This window comes from Rhea americana, unplaced genomic scaffold (assembly GCF_003343005.1).
Source record: "Rhea americana isolate MKP2758 unplaced genomic scaffold, rheAme1 scaffold_106, whole genome shotgun sequence".
NCBI classification, from domain to species: Eukaryota; Metazoa; Chordata; class Aves; order Rheiformes; family Rheidae; genus Rhea; species Rhea americana.
This window is the reverse complement of record NW_028185106.1, coordinates 3,203,265-3,216,635: the sequence shown is the minus strand read 5'-3', so window position 1 is coordinate 3,216,635 and position 13,371 is coordinate 3,203,265. Positions and strand designations below refer to the sequence as shown.

At 39.1% G+C, this 13,371-nt stretch overlaps 1 long non-coding RNA gene across 1 annotated transcript in view; it reads left to right on the top strand.

Annotated features, from left to right (window-relative positions):
- LOC146601283 (uncharacterized) overlaps positions 1-13,371 on the top strand; it is a 56,318-nt gene that overhangs the window by 23,021 nt on the left and 19,926 nt on the right. Inside the window, exon 3 of the long non-coding RNA XR_014896415.1 lies at positions 9,088-9,192. This is a non-coding gene — a long non-coding RNA (uncharacterized LOC146601283). The remainder of the gene's footprint in view (positions 1-9,087; positions 9,193-13,371) is intronic.

Sequence of the window (13,371 nt, the reverse complement as noted above, 5' to 3'; positions counted from 1 at the left end):
CTTTAAAAACTAAGCCAAAACCTCTTCTGAATAGGAGTGGTTAGTTAAATTTACATTACTTAATGTAAAACAGATAAGTGATTCTGGCCGTGAAGTGAACAGCACCATAAGAACAAGACAGGAGTTGAAAGAAGAGAGAGGCTGATCCCAGGGGGATGAAGGAAAATCATGTTCAGTCTTTCTGTGCTTTTTAGGTTTTACTTCACCAATAGCTATGCTATCTCTTCACTGTAGATGTACATCATCAGTTCAGTTTATTCTTGGTCATATTCATAGACACTTCTGTGAAATATTCATCAAGGGTGCTACAAAACCCAAAGACAACACTTGTCCCAGTGGTGTAGGAAAACTAGCTCTGCTAAGAGGGAGAAATAAATTGCTCCTTCAGATAAAACTAGAAAGGTTAATAAAATTGGTCTTTAAAAGAAAAGCTTCGATGATGTAGTCTCTTGTATTTGGCCTGACTGAGGACAGACAACTCTGTACAGACCTGGAGGCACTATGGAGGTTATCCCAATAGCATAAAGTTTGGATTAGCTATGTTTAGACCTGTTAAAAGATGAATTGGGATTGGGACTAAGATTTTTTTTAAAAAAATCAGTAGTGATGAGGATGCCTCCATTTATATGGAGTCCATTTAAAGGGGCATGATTAAAGGAAAAAAACCCCAAACACTCACTTGCTTCCCTTCATAGAACTTTGAGACACGTCAAGTTCAGCACAAAGAAACCACAAACAGACAAAATAAAAAATAACTAAAAGAAATCTTGACCTAGTTCTATAGTGTTTCATTTAGGGAGCTCAAAATTTCTTTGCCTATATGTGGTATTGAAATCTTTGTGTTCAAAGCAAGGGAGGCTTTTAAATCAGATTAGTTCGTAGATAATGCAGCCACCTCTCTGTTGCCTTCCTGAAAACTCAAGACGCATAATATCACACTCTGTAATGAAGAAAGACTGAAACCTTTTTTTAAGCAAAGGCAGACTTTACAGAATCCTGTAACTCCAGAAAAGGCAATGAGAAACATTGTATACAACACCCAAGGTAAAATAAGTGTATGGTATTAAGTGTTAAATCTTGCCTTACTTCTGGCTACGGGGTAGGTAAGTTTCATCTCCCTATGATGGAGAAGCTGAGACAAGAAGTGATATTTATTTTCCCAGGATCCCAGCATGGGGACTAGCCCCAGTGTCCCTCACACCGGCCACTGAACTAATAGGCTGTGCTGTGTTTAGCTTAATGATGCTTACACTTAACTGCTGTGAATTTCTTTGGGGTTTTATCTTGGTTCTTACGGTGCCCATTGTGGCTTAAGCTATCAAGATTCAGAGTGCATGTGACTGGCATTTTGTAACTGCAAGGTGTTTTCCATTTCCATTTCCATTTTGTTCATAGCCTTTGAATTAAGTCACCATGGAAAAATGCCAAATAATACACCCTTTTTTGGCAAATAAATGTTAAAAACTAGATGCCTCAAGCATATTACATGCTTTGCCGGAAATTCCCAGACTCTTACAACAAAGAGACAGCCAGGCACCATATCAACTCTTCATAGCAGATCAAAATCACAGTTACTTGCTGGAGTTGTGGAGCTTAATATTAGAACTCACCTCTGTCCACACTCCCTCCCTTCCCTTCTAGAGGGCTAGTTCCAGAGAAATGTTCTGTGGCCACTGTTTGTCTTCGAGGGACATGGTTATAGAAACTAGGCATCTACGGGAACTTCAAAATACCAAGAAGAAAAATAACACATGCATTTATGTTGTCAGTTATCCCATACTGGGAAAGCCCAAGCATATCACGTGTTACTGAGATACTATTGCACATTTCATTTAGTAATAAGACTACTTTTTAATATTGAAATACTAGAATGTGTTTGGGGTGAATAGGTATCTTCCATCTCACAGCAAGTAATTTCAGAGCTGGTTTCTTTATAGAAGTAGGACTTCCTATTATACAACGACCAACTATTTGATTCATATCTATACAGCATGAGCTGATAAACCTAACTGTATTTTAATGAAAAGTGTTTTGTGTGAAATTAGGCTGCATAAAGCAGAACTGTGCTAGGCCAAGAACTGAGCTTAGAAGACATGTTATTTAAAAAATCACTTGTGTCCTAACAGACAGACATAAACTACCTGATCCATATTCTCATTCCATTGAATCAGCCTTCAGTGTTTGTATCCAACATGCCTGTGAAAAATCATGGGAAACTGGGCTTCTTCCTGAAATGGTGCTGTTTACAGTGAGGATAGAACAGTTCACACATGTGTAGCCCCCCAAGGCAAAATGAGGGGGATTTGGCCTTTCATGTCTCCATTCTCTTCCCTTCGTTTCCTGCATATTACAATTTGAAGGGTGGCATTCTCCCCTAGGGAGACACAGGGCCTTTGTGGTATACCAGAACCAACCTCTCTTACGTTGGCTTCAAACAAAACTAAACTCCACATCTGAACAGCTCTGATTTTGGTGGAAAAAATTCAGAGCCACATCTGGACTTTGCAATTGAAGTCCCTAGGACAGTTCAGAAACAATGGTTGCTAGTTGCTGGTACATGTACTGTGACTCATCTGCGGGTGTGTGTTGCTGACTCTTTTACTATGGCTGAAGAGCGAAAAAGGCTAGAGGCAAGACTCCTAGCTTTATCCTTACATTTCATTTGCAGACAGCAAAACTCTGACTAGAAACTCACTGAAGCTGATACAATGGGCTTTGGTTCATGCCGTAACTGCAGGTATCCATTGTATACTGGCCTGTACCAATGAGACATTCCTGAATACCTTCTTTGTTTCAATTTTGTGGATAATGCTGATCAAAGGGAAGAGTTATTCCACACAGTCCAGCATGAGTCTATCTGAAARCTAGCTTCTGGAGTTTCTTTTATGGATGACATGCCCTCTGGAGTTCTTAGAGCAGACTTTTTTGCCTTATGGTTAAAAGAGATGCCTAGATGCCCCCAGATTTTTTTTTTTTCAGTCAAGCACTTCACGCAAGATGGAATGACCTCCTTTTTCCCTTCCTGTTTACCTGTACCTTATTTCATGTGATTGGGCCCTGGGATATCACATGGTAGAGTGGGGTTTAAGTAATTTCCTCCTCCTTCTTAAGATCTCAACTTTTTTTTTTTTGTATGTCTGAATTACACATTTCTTGCTTCAGGCTGCTTTCCAGTGCTAAGGCCTTTTGAAGACACTGGCAAAATTTGGACTTTTAAGACTTCTCATAATGTGATACATAATTTCAGCAGATAAAAGTGGACATCTTACAGCACCTAATGACATAAAGGAAGGAAACTGGGAAAAGGGTACCAAGTTCAGTCTATGAACATTACCAGGTTTGGCAGCAGAGTCCATTTTGTTAACCCTCTGTGAGAGTCATGTATCACTGAGACTCAAAACCCGCTCAATCTGATAGCACAAAATTATCTTTGACTTCAACAAAGCCAATATTTAAAGTTTTACTTTCAAAAAGAATCTGAGAACTGAATTACTGATATATACCCATGTGATCAAGAATGTATTTCTAAAGCTGGAAGACTTAGTTGTGCAAAGTAGCAAAAATGCTCGGAAAATCTTCCCTTTTCCTTTACCTTTTGTTCTCACTTCTTTGATTAACACTGGATTCCTGGGTTTCAGCCATCTATCTAGGAATGCCTAAAAGTTTGAGACTTCTTCTAGGACTTCAAGTCTGGAAAGCATTTTGTGGCTCCACAGTCAGATAGTGCTGTTACTTAATATTTGTGTGGAGCCATAGGTGATTTACGTGGCCTCCAAACCCAAGACATTGCAATCTAAATTGAACTCTACAAGACAAGATGCTGAGGGAGATAACAACAAGCAAGGAAATGGAGGAGGAATCCACTGGACAGGTTTATGGACTGTTTGGGAAGTACCATTATGCAGTATGTCAACATTTTTTTTTGTTTTAAAAGTAGAGAAGTGATTAGCCTGTTATTGTGTGTAACAGGGTCATAGATTATGGCTATAGGAAATAGCTAGTCTTAAGGAAGGGGTTACACGAAGCCTGTGGAAACAGATCTGTAATAGTAAGACTGCCTGTTGCAGAAATAAAAATCCTGTTTGACTAAAAAGCCTAGGATGTTTTTTGCTACACTGAAAAGGCACATTGCTCAGGAGCATTTGAATGAAAAATGAATAAATAAAACACCCAATGTGTTTGTGTTTTCGAGTTGCTTTTGAACTCAACTATAAGCTAAATAAAAGGACCTTGCCTCTTCCCACTCCATGATCATCAGCTAATACTCAAAATAAGTCTTTCTGTATGTAAAAAAATGACCTTTTTATTGTTTTCTACTTCAGGATTTTGAAAATCTTCTGACTTCCAAAAGGCTTATTTTTTTTCCAAAACCTATTGCTTGTTTTTTCTTCTTTCTTCTCGATTTTTCTTCTTATTATTGTATTCCATACACCAACTCAGACTTTCTGTAGTAATTACAGACTTTTGTTCTCCCATGTCTTTGGACTGGTGTCCTGGAAAACTCCAAGCCCTCCAAGCGTTATATCTTGAGCTAACTGCCAGTTTTCTATTCCTAACTCAATAAGAATACCAAGAATTATCCACACTTTGCTGACACTCTTAGTTGCAAGGTGAGATCGGTCTTTTAGGCACACACAGGGAGTTCTGTTACAATGTTGGTTTGTGACTGTCTGGAACTCTTTTTATGTAGGTTTCTATTTTAGCAGACACCTATCATGTCTTGTAATCCTGCATACTTGCAAAATATCAGTTTTCAATTAGGGAAATAACCTGGATATTATTTAACAAAAAAAATCTTTTTAATCTAAAAAAGATAATGCATATAGAAATAAACCAAAATAATTAAGAGGTTAAGAGGACATTAAGAGAAGTCTCCCTAGCCCAGGCTCAACAGTGTCCTGGCGAAACAACATTGATATGTAAAGTCACAGAGATTTCCCAAACCACTGAACATTTTTCTCTCCACCAGATGACTGTATTAACTCTTTCTTGTTTATGATCAATACTTCTTCTGATGTCCTATATACTTCTTACTCCAGAGTGCTTACCCTCAGCATGGCTTATGATATTCCCAGCAGTCTGACCTTTTAACAAATGTATAATAGTCTACAAATTAAATGGGAAGTCAGGATAGTTCATCTGCCTAATTCTTCCAGCTAACGAAAACTTTGATTTTACCATAACATTCTTTTGGAGGAAGGAATATCTTATCCAATAGTCATTTTAAGATTAAAAATCTTAAACATTCTCTTTAGTAATTTTCTGGTTAGGCGAAGTTAGCTTTCCATTATTTACTGGAAGATATGTTTCTTTTTATTCACTGTTATGTCCAAATCTCTCTTGGACTTCCTGGCTGAGGGTGCCAATATTGGCTAATCTGGGATGTTCGTTTTACTGTATTATAAAATATACAAAAAAAAAAAAAAAAGTCCCTGGTCTGGAGGACACAGCCCAGAACCCGCAAAGGCAGAGGAAGCGGGAGGGAGACAGAGGCAGCCTCTGAGCAACTTTATGTCCTCTCTTTTCCTGCTGCTGTGCAGCTCTTGTAGCTCTTGCTGGAAATGTAATGCTCGTTTCACAGTGAAATGGTTCAGAATAGTCTTGAACAGCGTGTGCTATGGGACCTCAGTTCTCCCCCCGAGCTTCTTAACGCTTTCATGCTTGGGCTTCATGGGAGCTTGCACAAGACAGCCTGTGGTTGTGCTCACCCCAGGGAACTGGCAGTAATAAAAACTGCAATTGTTTGCCTTATTTATGGGCAGGACTCTTAATCATTTGTAACTAAATTAGAAAATTTCAGAGAAAAGGCTAAATCCTGTCCTCAGCTATAGGTTTTCATAGAAACTATGTAGATCAAGCTAGATAGTATAGATCAGTTGGCCATGCCGGCTGTCTGCCCTCACACTGCTCAGTGTGTGGATGATGAAATTAGTTTGTTTCACTCTTATAATCAACCCTCTGATTTTAGAGTTTGCAGTAAAATGCTCAGGGCCATCAAATGTGATGGGATAGGTAGACTGCCAGGGTGCCTCTGTCTTTATGGCAAGTAAGACCTGCAGGTTGGTGCAAAGGCTTGCCACAACTCCCTCCCTGCCTCCTCACCTGAGTTTCTTTTGAAAGAAAGCAGAAGGTATCCATTTGTGCACAACACTCAAGGAAAAGCATGAATTTGGAGCTGGGAAATACTCTTAGGACCCCCCTTCTTTARACAGACCCCTCCCAGAGACTAGAATTTGGCTTACTTCATTTTACCATCCCTGACAGAGTCTTCTAGATGTAGGAAGAAACCACTCACTGATCCTGGAGCACAAAATAGGAGCACAGCTGTTTTTTTTTCTCTTCCTACTGCTTCTGCTTGGAGCTAAAGCAGCATTGTCCTAACTCATAATTTATGGCTGCTCCTTATAGCAATAAAAAAATGGAAAAAAGTTTTCTGGCACCATTTGCTGAAGTTTTCTTTCTCTTAACACAGTCAAATGATTCATAATTAGAAAGTAGTGTACTTTACTTGCTCTATTCTGGTTATACAGAAACTCATTAAGCACCATGCATCCAAGTGCACTGTTTTATGTAAACAAGACCTCTGAGAGAGATATAGATGTCTGATAAAGATGAAAAGAAAAACTGACTAATACCAGGCCACATTAATAATGGCCATGTCATGTTCTTAAAAAACAAAAGTCATCTGCTGTGCAATTATTGCACATTTCACAGCAGGATGGGGGCAATGTAAGGAGTAGAGATTCAGACAGAAGGGCCAGTCATAGATTTTAGACCCAAATAATTTATTTGCAGCTAGTTTGAAACTTTGTATGGTTTTAGTTCTGTAATGAAATGGGCTGACCTCTGCTGTGCTCCCAAAAGCTTAAGATTGGTATTTTCAAAATATTTTTTACTAAGAACATCAGGTTGTGTTTCACACTGAACATCTATACTTTCAGCATATGAGTTTGACAGAATCTGTCTTGTTACAGCTAGGTAGGATTTAGATATTTGATGTATTTAGCTATGACATCTGCTGTTATAATGTATTTAAACTAAATGGATAGTTCAAGTTTAAAACTGCCTAGCCATGTCTCCTGGTAGTGCTGTGTGGATAGTGTGTACTCTTTGAAGTAGTTTATCTTTTCTCTCTGAGGTAGAGTCTTTGATGACCACCTCAGACTTGCAGCCCTGCCATGTTCTCTGCATTTTTTGGAGAGATTAGCCCTCCAGGGCTGAAATCAAAATTTGCTCTGCTCACTTGGCCCTAATTTTCATGTGTTACGTTTCTTGTTTCTGTAATTCAGAAACTGGAACGGGTCTACCAGGAAGACTGCAAGTGGAGGTGGTCTGGAGGCCTTTCAACCCAGTTTTATAGACCTGAGAGAATGARGTTTTCTCCATATTAGAAATCCTTCAGTTTGATTAAATATTAAAAAAGAAAGCCAAATCTCCAAGCTCCACAATCTGTGGGAGATCATTAAATTTACATAACTTGAAATATCCAGGACTAAAGATGTTGAACACATGTATACTGTATATACTAATTTTTTATATATATATCTTAAATATATATATACATATATGCGCACACACAGAGGCATATATATATGTATACACATAAATATATATTTATACTTACTGAGTAAAATGGTGCATTGTTTTCCAGTAAAAGTAAGGTTTTGGGCTTGACCCAAACACTGGTCTGAGACAGGAGAAATAGTATGTGATTTCCACCATCTGACTTACTCCATTCCAAAATAAGCAGAATTGAACTTAAAATATGTCATTAACAGCAGTTTGCATTACCCACATAAAGCAACATAAAGGTCAGACACTTCCACTGAGACTAGATAAACATGCCAGAAGTATGTTAGTTTGAATTTTAACTGAGATGATTTTAAAAGCACAGTTTACATAAATATTTGAACTAAGGTACTTATATGAACTGAACCATCTCAACTTTTTCCATAGGTAATGGTATGGAGCCAATAAAGCATAGAGTGTAGGCGTTTATCCCATGACTTTCACTGACAACAGTTCTACTGTGTAACATAATAGATCCAATTACCACAAGCACTGAAGCAAATGGTTCAGTGTCTTTGATTTTCTCTTTATAACCCAACTCTCCAAGAAGTTTTCTGAATAAACTGTTAGTTTCTTTTCTGCTCTGTTTTCTGTGGAGTTGGTGGCAGAAGCTGATACTATGTCTAGCTTTTCATGATCAAGAGTTTCTAGGATCTGAGTCATGATGTACATGATCACAACTGATACTCTTCAAAATGATGTTGAAGCCTCATTACAGCAACTGGGCTGCTAAAATAAAGGCACTGTGACTATGATCGTAACTGAATGTACAATAGACTTTGGCCCATCCCTTTCACTGCTGAGTGGCCATTCAGAGTCAAATGACCTGTTCTTCTAAGTCACTTGGTGAACTTGGTTGAGCTTTCTTTCTTCAAATTGTAGTTAAGTTCCTTTTCTTTTTGACAATCTCTTTAAAAGTGACTACACTCTCACCTATAAAATATTTCCCTCCATAACTACTAATCACACTGTGTGGTCAGAGACTATTGGTTATAGCAGTGATAGAAGGTTTATAGTAGAGCTGAAAAATGTTTCTGATGGATCTGTAGAGCAAGAGGGGTCTGAACTCCAAAAAAAATTCAGTTTCAAGGAGCACATTGCATTTTCAGGGCTCCACTTTTTTAAAAGTTTCAGTCTTTAAATAGGTATTTAAAAGATCATTCTGTTGATCCAATTGGAAATGGGAATTGTAGCAGAAGACTTACCTGTAGCCCATTTATTTTCCACTGTTGAAGATGCAAGAGAAATAGATTCTTAGTTGCTAGAAAAATGTTCAAATAAAAAAAGTAGCTCTTCTGCTGCCTCTCAGGGGCACTCAAGAAGAGTGTGAGCTGTTGCTGGAGTGTTAACTTGAATGGGTTGAGCACAGATAAGGTCTGTGGCATAAAATTTGCTTAGCAGAAAAACACGGTGCTAGTACTAAATGATTAGTGGGCAGTTTTGCTTTGCAGAAAGTGGGTCCTTCAGTTTTCTAAAACACATTTGCTCAGCTTATGTGTAAAAACATGTATTTTCTAGCTGCTGGCCTTACAAAATCAGATGAGAAGTCAAATGAGGTTCTTGCTCACTCCCAAGAAGTCTGACTCAATGAGATACGCACTGGGTGAACACTCTAAACCAAAGGTAAGCAAGTCTTGGGGTTTTCTCTCCCAGTGAGCAACAAGCCAAATTCCTCAGTTGGCTGAGAGGCATCAGACTTGTATTTCAAAAAGTAAGGAAGGGGAAGCTGTAGGGGCAGTTCACCAGCAGGAGATGATTATGGCCTCTCTCTGCAAAAGTAGGAATGGAGGGCATAAAACTGCATGCCAGAGAAACTTGGCAATACTGGCCTCTGCAGTCCCTGCTAACTCACTTCCTTCTACAGCCACAACTCTGGACTGGCAAAAAGTAGCGTGGTTTCTGAGCTTTGTTCCCAACCATAAGATTCAACTGCAGCCTGAGCGCATTTGTACTGCTTGCAAACTGCATGTGCCTYGAAAAGGCAGAGCTTGACAATCCTTGCACTAACCTATGTCTGTGCTTATGAGACTCATAATRTAAGAGCCACCTCACAGGAGACAAATGAAGGCAATGATCAGTGTGACTTAAAATCCACCTTAGTTCCTTGTGGATTCATTTTTCAAGGCTCCTGAATGTAACTGACTTCAGAGATACTTCTATCTCTTCCTCTATTTTTTTCACTGTTTTTATTCTTCTTCTTTCTTACTCTACTTATTTCCTTCTTTATGCTGATCAGTTATCAGTCATGTGCAGCTTTTAGCCCAAGCTTGATGAGTCAGATCTTGAGTAATGAGCTGGTTTGTTGAACATCTATGACCCAGATGTTTTGGCGGAAAATTTACTAATAAATTAGATACAATAAAGTTATTAGAGATGATGGGTTGCTGTTATTTCAATATGATACGATTATGGAACATAACAGTAAAATCATAAACCTCTCCTGCTGCAATCTGGCAGACACAGTCAAGAGAGTTGTTGGAAAGGTCATAGATTAAGTATCCCACTCCTGGCCAAATGGAAACTGAAAACCCCCAAAGATTGTTTTTTTAATTGTTTGTAAAAATAGAGACAGCTTGGAGTGACCAAAGTGCCAGTGTTCACTAATGGAAGAATTCAGATGGGCCACATGCGTTTCGTGTTTCCAGCAGGTTCACTTCAATCACAAATCAAAGGCTAGTAAAAGTAAGAAACGCTKCATGAGTTCAGAGCCCGTAAGATACAATCACTATGGAGTTGAATTGATTTTATGCTAAATGATGTTGCATCCAAAACCAGCAGCAGAATTCAAAACCACTTCTGCAATGGGAAGCATTAACGGAGCTACCTGAACAGGTTTTTTCCTCTCTCCATGGTTGGAGTGTGGTGTACATGTTTAAAAGACAGGGTTTCTACTTTTTTTCTACTTTTATTGGAAACAAATTGTCATTTTGGTTGCAAGTTTGAAGGCCAGAAAAATCAATTAAGGAAGAAAAGCAAACAGGTCACACAATGGCAGTGGAATGGCTCTCCACACATACTGGAAGGCACTTGCATGAATCACATAGCAGCAAAAATAGACCAGTGTCAGCTTTTGTAGTAGTCCTTCTCCTTCTATCCCAACTCCTCTCTGCTCCCCATTCTGTTGAATATTGTGCTATGAAACAACTGACTTTTTCCATCCAATACACTGAAATCCAAAGACTGCTGCCTGTTTGACAGGTATGTTGCTGTTAATCATGCAGTTTTTGAAATAAAAATGGGAAAGTGAAGGATAATTGGTCGATTTGTTGCCAGGGGGCTGTACTTGTTTGAGATACATGCAGATTACTCTTTTTTTATTCCAGCGCAAAAATCCCAATAAATGATCTCAAGGAACCACTGGCATTGGTGTAAGTGTGTGTATGCATGTGTGTGTGCGCACTTATGTGTATGCGTGCGTGTGTGTGTATGTGTGTGTGGTGTGCCTTGTAGGGTTTTCTACCCCCTCTTGCAAAGCACAGGCCTTAATGAGTTCCAGGGGGACAGTGGCTTGTCAATCACAATATACTTTTCAAGTAATAGTCATCTCTGCCCTATCACAGAACCACAAGGCATGAAATAATTAGAAAGCCCAGAGTAACTGCTCTGTTTTACAAGAGCAAAATCCTTGCGTGGATCATTTACATAAACTTGTCACTTCCCATTACAGTTCTAATGCGAGCTGGGTAATAATCATGGGACCTGAGGAGGGGAGGTCAAGGTATGATACTCCTCCATGTTTGAAGCACAAGGTACGCATGTGCCTAGCTTTCCATCCCCCACTGAATTAATGTAAAGTATCTTTTATTTTCCATTAAATAAGAACTATTCATGCTGCTATGGCAGCAGACCATGTGCAGCCTCCTCTTCTTAAGAGAGAAAAAAGGCTTTTGCGTCAAGCCATTGTTAGGGGAGAATTCACTTTGAGGAGCATTTCAAAGCTGATCCGATTGGGGAAGGAATAATGTTAAATATTTGGTATGAAATATTTATAAGACGCACACATGAACATCTGACAGAGTAGCCTCGAAAATACACATTTTCATCTTCGACAGTTTTAGCTCTTTCTGAAGGAGAGGGTGGGAAGGGTGTGTTTGTGCAGTGAGAATCGTATATATAAAAAAATGCATCTAAACACACACGTACATATACACATGCAGAAGCAGATACACTTGCGTACAAATGCTTGAATGAATTGATGGGATTTAAGGCAATCTGCATCTGAATGCTGCTCTCCAAATATGGTAGCAATAAGGGCTTGCTGAAGTCTGTTTTAATAATTGTGAACAAGAAAGCCTTGCACTAGTGCCTATCTGAAGGGGCATCCATAGAGTCACAGAGGTGGTTGCTGCTGCTGCTGCTGCTGCTATTTTCCAGCAACCATTTTGTTGGTGTTCTTCACAACTGTTGTCAGGCATCATCTACATTTCTGCCACAAGAAAACAAGCTTCTGCATTTTGCACAGATTAACTTTCTACACGTGCATGTGCACATGGGTGTTTTATTATGTTTTTATTTTAAAAGAATACACACAATTAGAGATAAGTGAAGAACAGATTTGCTTACACACAACTAGTGTTCTATTTTTTAAAGCTTTTCATCTTTTTGGGATGAAGCAAGCCAAGTTTGTTTTTTTTCCRAGGGGCTGTGAGAGGTTTCAGAAAAATGGGCTATCACCTCATTCTCTGTCCTTATGACAAGAGATAAAGAGAGAGTGTAATGGCTCACTCCTTACGGCAGTCACAGTGAAATGCACAGGATGGCATATATTAAATAACCAGAATAAGGGATACCATGTGATTTGCTTTCCTTGTAAGGGGATCTAATAGCTCTCTGTTAGAAACCTTAYTTCCTTTTCTTTTGTTTTTTGCTGTGTCTCTTCTTCACTTGCCCCACTTCGATCTCCTGTAGGCTGTTGTTTTTCTCTGGTGTGTAAATGTCTGTCTAGTTTAGACTGTAAATAAGTTGGAGGAAGACCTTCCTGTCTGTTTGTACTTTGTACGCACACAGTGCCACATAGTTAATAGCAATAGTCTTGATGAACTAAAAGGCCATATTTTTTTGTCCCGATAGGCATGAGTTGAATATTCACTGTCACTTTAAAAATTGCTAGATCAAATGCCCCAGGCAGGCTTCATATATTGTACAACATGTTTTAATGTGAACAGGCTGCTCGATAGCAAGACAGCATYATTTGCCCTCATCTGCCAGCTTTTGTCTTTGAGTGGAAGTGTGGGGCCTGGTGAGAGGTAGGATATGAACTGTGTCCAGACTCTGTTCCTTATCTCTGAGATCACCAAGAGGGAGAGCATTGTTGATGGATTTAAATCAGCTTTTTCCCCCCTTGYGCACAACAAAAGTCTAAATCCCTTTTCAGGCCAGATTGCTCCATTTCGCTGCATGGGTTGGGCAGATTGGAAACATGTTTGTCACTCAGCTTTTCTCCCAACCTAATCAGTAGACACTGGGGTGGTGGGATTTCAGTGCTCAGTGTATCACGCTTTAATCTATGGAGTCGGCCGTTAAAAGCTGCTGACGTTGTTGCTGCTATGTGTGAGCTGCTTCTGTCTGTCATTTCTGAAGACAGATATAAAAAATAATGTTAACCACAAGCATAAGCAGAGGGTTTAGCAGGGATTTGAATCTAAAATGTGATACTTCACACAGGCCAACTTGATTTGGTCCAGCAGAGCTGAACCCCTTATTCTGTTATAATAAAGTGTGTAATATAATAGCAGAGATCGTGGTGGGATTTACTGCCCCTGTGTTTTAGCTCTGCTGCTGAATAGGTCTAAGTGGCAAATA